Consider the following 6,000-nt stretch of genomic DNA (forward strand, 5'->3'; position numbering starts at 1 on the left):
CCTTGAGAGTGGTTTGAGCGGGAGGGACGACACACAGATGTCTGAGACAGGAGCAACTTTAAATTGACAGGCTGCCTAGTGCAGGTGCGGCCCGCTGTTGGGGAGTCCCGTCCTGGGATTCTACCTGGAGCAGTGTTCTTTTGCCCCTGCCCCATCCCCGCTGGACGATTGGCAGATTTGGTATTGCATACAGATGGTGCATGCCTTCAACTGTTGCAAGATTGAGAGTGTGGGTTTGAGTGCACAAACATTAAGCCTCAAGGGTGATTAGAGTACCTGGGGAGATCACAAAGAGTAGGACAGGCTCATTAAGTGCACTTGCTTCCTGACCCCCCCTTTCTCTTCTCTCTTTTACCGTGTTTTTTTTCTTTTTCTTTATAATCCTCTTTTTATCTGTTAGTGTGTGGCTGTGTAGAATGGAGGGAGTTGGGTTGTAGGTACCCATTGCGGCAGGATTGCGACTCAGGTGACGGGAGACCTGGGCCACGCCTCACCCTTGGGTTAATTTCATTAGCTGATAAGTACACAGACTTAGTTGTACCTCCACACAGTCACAGAGTGTTATATCTGTTTGTGAAGGTGGGTGGGCTCTTACAGGGAATGGGGAGACACAACTTTCGTTTCTTAGCTGTGTTTACCCGGAGCGGGAATTGGAGTTGTGCTTGGTTGCAGGGGTGGGTTGTTTATTGTTTCACAGTGCAACGTGTGGTGGTTTAGGCTTGGATGGGGTTGGCGAGGTGGGCTGTTATCAGATATAACAATGATTAGTGATGGGTGAATGCACACAATTCCTCACATGGAATGTGAGGGGTCTGAACTCCTTTGTCAAGAGATATAGGTTGCAATCCTATTTGAGGCGGTAGGGGTGCACATCGCACTATTACGGGAAACACACCTATTAGAGGGAGAGGCCCAGAAGCTGCAGAGTAAGTGACTGGGCAGCTGTATTCCTCCACATACTGCTCATATGCTAGGGTGTATCCATTTGGGTGGCCCCAGGGGTCTCGTTCTAACTGTGTGGACATGTGGCAGTGCAGTACGTTATCCTACACGGTATGTTGGATGGCAGGGGGTTGTGCATTCTTAATGTGTATGCCTCTAATACTAACAGTAGGGACTGTTATGGGGTTTGGAGGCGGAACTCTTACCCTACGCAAGGTTGCCTATTGTGTGAGCTGGGCATTTTAACTGCATATTAGACAGGCAACTGGACAGGTATTTATCCAAGATGGGCATGAAGCCGTGCATGGTTGCGAGCCTGCGTGAAACGATGTCCAGTTTACAACTTGTGAACATTTGTAGACACTTATACCCCACAGTCAGGGAATTTCCCTGCTTCACTCAGAGAGTGTACAGTCATCTAGATTGTTTCCTCTTGACAAATAACGGTATGTTGGATGTTCAGAGAGCATGGTACCAAGTACGTTTTCTCTTGGACCATGCTCCTTTGCTGCTGGACTGGAGGCTGTGGGGACGCAGAATATAAGATAGACATGCAATTGGACTTGCAGAGTTTCTTTGATACTAACTGGAACTCCACGGAATTGCAAGGGACTGAGTGGGGGGTGCTCAAGGTGGTCATTAGAGGCGAAAGCCTCAGCAAGACCTATAGAGCCAAAAAAACAGTTGGACCGTGAACTGCGGAAGAGGGAGGAACATCAAAATAGCCTGCAACATTGGATGGTGGGGCGCGAGGCAGACAATGGGTTACTAGCTGATACAAGGAGATGGGTGGAATCTACATGGGACAGACTAGATTGCAACATGCATCAAGACTATAGGCAGTGACTGCGTAGAGAAGGGGACAAAGCTGGATGTTTGTAGGCTTGGTTACTGAAAAGGGACAGACCCCCGTCCACGATAGTCTCACTTAACCTTCCTGGGGGAGATGTGGCAGTGGGACAAATGGCCATTGATTTCCTACTGCACAACCACTTTGTAGGTGTATACACTAGGTCGACAGGCAGAGAGGAACGGGCAGTGGTAGGCTTTTCAAACCAAGTTGAACTCCCTCGCCTGACGGAGCCCCAGTTGGAGGGGTTGGATGGCGCTATACAGTTGGAGGAACTGAAGGAATCTGTATGGGATATGGCCCAAGGTCATTACCCTGGACCTGACGGTCTCCCCATCGAGTATTTTCAGACGTACTCCACCTAATTGCTCCCTGCCCTCCTAGAAGCTCTTGTTGAGCCCTGTGACAGTGGTGTCCTGCTGACCCATATGCAGGAGTCCTAAATAATCATGCTCCCTAAGCCTGAAAGGGATCCCACAGACCCAGACTCGTATAGACCACTGTCTATGCACAATGTAGACGTCAAGCTCTGCGATTGGGCCAAGTGATCACACAAATAATGCACAGTGATTAGTTTCCGCTTTGTACCAGGAAGAGGAACCCACATGAATCTCAGTAGACTCTCCCATGTGATACATGAGACCCGGAGTGAGGTGTTTGATGCTGCTCTGGTTGCCTTAGACATAGAGAAGACTATTGGGACTATTTGTGGGAGGTAATGCGGCGGATGGGTGTGGGCCTGAAATTCCTAAAGTGGGTCTGCCTTTTGTATCAAGAGTCCAGGGCGAGGGTGTGAACCAGTCAGATAGTGTCCACCACTTTCTGTGTTGAGAGAGGAACCAAACAAGGGTGCCAGCAGTCCCTGCTCCAGTTTGCCCATGCAATGGAGCCATTGGCCATCCATTTGAGAGCCGAACTGAGGGACTGTGGATTCCGAGTGGGTAACATGCCACACGTAGTGTCCATGTATGCCGATGACACACTGTTATACGTGATGGACCCGGTGATTGCTGTGGCCCGCCTCCTGCAGCTAATGACGCACTTTGGCCAGGTATTAGGCCTCCATGTTTATCACCACAAGACAGTGGTTTTTCCCCTATCGTCTCGTGCAACTCAGGAAGAGGCAAACCTTCCTGTGGTAGGCCTGCATTGGGAGGTGAGTCACTTTCACTAATTGGAGATGCAGATCGCACACGAACCACACCAACAATACGAAGTAAACATGGGGAGGGTTCTTGCGGGCCTTACCACTTCCATGCGATTCTGGACCACGCTGCTGTTGTCAGTGATGGGCAGAGTAACATTAACCAAAATGGTGTTTCTACCCCTTTGTCTCTACGCCATGCAGAATTCAGCATGTGTTCTGGCAAACTTCTTGTTCAAGGAACTGGATAGATTATTAGTTTCCCTGGTGTGGGCTGGAAAACATAGCAGAGTTAGACTGCAGATCCTGAAATTAGATTTGGCTGAAGGAGGCTTGGTCCTCTCGGAACTCAAATTCTACTATTTAGTGGACTTATTACAGTATGCGGCGTTATGGTACGACAATGTCCCCAAATGGGAGACGTTGCTATTAGAAGGAACTATCCGGCACATGCATCAAGCATTTTGCCGGCTGCAAACGGGCCGATTCACAGAATCGGGCCGTTTGCGGCCGGTAAAATGCCATTTCCGATGCATCAAACCCAAAACCCATTCGCAATATAGGTAATCGCAAATCTTGTGATTATCAAAATTGCGAATGCTTTTAGGGAATCGCAAATTGTGATTCCCTATTTGGGATGCATCAAAGCCTTTCCTAAATGCGACTTCGCATTTAGGGGACGCTAATTACCATCAACTGCAAGCTGATGGTAATTTGCAAATACTTTGAAAAATGCACAAAAGTGCATTTTTCAAAGTGCCATATGGCGCACACATATGCCCTTAGGGCATATGTGTGCGCCACATGAGCATAGATGCCAAATTTGGGGGTGCAGCAGGGTGGCCTTTATGGCCCCCTAGCGACCTTCAAATTGCGAATGCAATTTGCGAGTACCTATTTGGTACTCGCAAATTGGGAATGGCTTCCCATTCACTCCTATGGGCCTCTAGGCCCATAGGAATGAATGGGAAGCCATTCCTTAATTGTGAATCACTATTTGGGATTCGCAATTAAGGAATGTGTAGGAATCGCAAATATTTTTGAAAAACCTACGTGCATAGGCAATTGCGATTCCTTAATAGCGATTCCTTAATAATCGCTATTAAGGAATCGTAATTGCCTAGTTTGATGCATGTGCCCGTATGACCAAAGACGATGCTCCCAAGATACCTATGTGGGCTGTAGGTCACCAGCAGACACCTCATTCATAGTTCAACAGGTGGAGCAGGCCTGGGAACAGGCAGTCATCCAGGTTCTCAAGAAAGCACCGCACGCTCAGTTGCTCCTCATTTAGTGGCTGCAACTGTTTGACCACATAAAAAACTCCATGGATGTTACACATTAGTTGGAAGATGAATGTCATACAGAGGGTGACCTATATTTGAATGAGACGTTTATGAACATGGAGGAGATGGTAGCACAATATGGCACAGGCCTGGGTTAGATCCTACGCTGTGCTGGTTTCTCTTGCACGGCCAGGGAGATATGTTCAACCTTTCCCGACAAACCTGAGGAATCCCACACTCTGAAGTGATGTTAGATCCCGGATCCACTAAAGCTATCAAATCCAGATTATATGCTGCTCTAAAAAATGATAGGCAAACTGACCGAGCATCTGATCATGCTGGGTGGGATGGTGACCTGGAGAGCCCCCCAACAGGCGGAGAGCGGAGACACACCCGCACATTGGTCCAGGAAGTGGCCAGTAATGCCCGGTTTAAATTGGCACAATTTTATTACTTGCACAGGGTCTACCTAACGCCGCAGCATCTATACAGAGTGTACCCCACACATACGGCTGCATGCACACATGTCGGTTGGCACCCACAGTATTTTCATAAATTACTTGAACATGCCACCGTATAGAACCCATCTGGGGTAAGATAGTGCGGGAAGTGCATAAAGTGATGAGTACAAAAGTGGACTTAACAATGTGTCACAGCCTATTGGGATTGTTATTACCTCCCAAAGGGGGTAGCAATATGTGGTACAGCTTTGCTCACCTGGCCCTACTGTTGTAAATTGGCTGCGATTGGATTAGCATTAGCAGGAATCCATCTGGTATTTAGAGGCTATCTTGTCAATTTTGTGGAATCCATTTTGTATTTCTGGCAGCCATTTTGTTTACCCTTGTGCTCTGTTTAAAGGACTGGCTATACTTAGACTCTGCTACTCTGCACATGTGCAGAATAATCTAACTGTCCATACATCTGTTTTTAACCTGTAGCTGTCAGGTTGTTTCTACCAGAGTCAGCAACTGCTAGCTCCTCCTTTACTGTTGACTGTGCATTTCTGTATGACCATCTATGTATGTAATTCTCCTATGTGTGCTTGTACCGCCCTCTTTTTTGAGCCCCTGTGTGGGTATAAAAGACCCATGGTTCTTCTACTCTGTGTGCTACTTCACTCAGTACCAAAGGGTGCTGTTTGAATGTAGTTCCACCTCATGAGGTTTATTAAACTCTGTATTTTCTATTCCAGTTTCTGTGCCAACTTCTTCCTATTGGTCTGAGGACTCTGTGCAGAGAAGGGCGAACCCCTTGCACTGGTAGGCCTAGCTGAGGTCACCATCAACAAATTGGCACCCAACACGTGGGGCTCATCGGTGACTCGGATGCCCAAAGGATAGGTCGCGACGAAGGATTGGAATCTCGCTGTGGACGCGATCGCTGCCCAATGAGACCCGAGTCTTGGCAACCACGGCGTTTTTCCTTTCTTTCTGATCTGACCATCCAGGTGGTGCCGGTCCTCGACTGAGATCTCTTCTGTTGATTCGCCGTGCAGTGACCATTTGGTCGATTTTAGAACTTGGCAGTTGGAATCTGGACACCAAGTGATTGATAAGAGTCCTTCTGTGGCGCTTGCTGTTGGTTTTGATGCCTGGGATTGGTAAGGTAGTTTAGTAACGCTTACTGTGGCTTTTGGATTTGGAGATTTGTGTTGGCCAACTTGGTTTGTCATGAGATTTATATATGGATTGCAATCTATATAGGCAGGTAATGAGGAGAATTTTCTCTATCTGAATTGATTTGAACGGCACATCGTACTAAAGGTACTTTAAGTG

The 6,000-nt window shown here is 47.6% G+C and overlaps 1 long non-coding RNA gene across 1 annotated transcript in view; it reads left to right on the forward strand.

Annotated features, from left to right (window-relative positions):
• The window catches only part of LOC146799477 (uncharacterized), a 76,668-nt gene extending 71,177 nt beyond the window's left edge, over positions 1-5,491 (forward strand). Inside the window, exon 3 of the long non-coding RNA XR_014969277.1 lies at positions 5,418-5,491. This is a non-coding gene — a long non-coding RNA (uncharacterized LOC146799477). The remainder of the gene's footprint in view (positions 1-5,417) is intronic.
• Positions 5,492-6,000: the final 509 nt, after the last annotated feature.

The sequence above is a fragment of the Triturus cristatus genome, chromosome 9 (assembly GCF_964204655.1).
Source record: "Triturus cristatus chromosome 9, aTriCri1.1, whole genome shotgun sequence".
Taxonomy (NCBI): domain Eukaryota; kingdom Metazoa; phylum Chordata; class Amphibia; order Caudata; family Salamandridae; genus Triturus; species Triturus cristatus.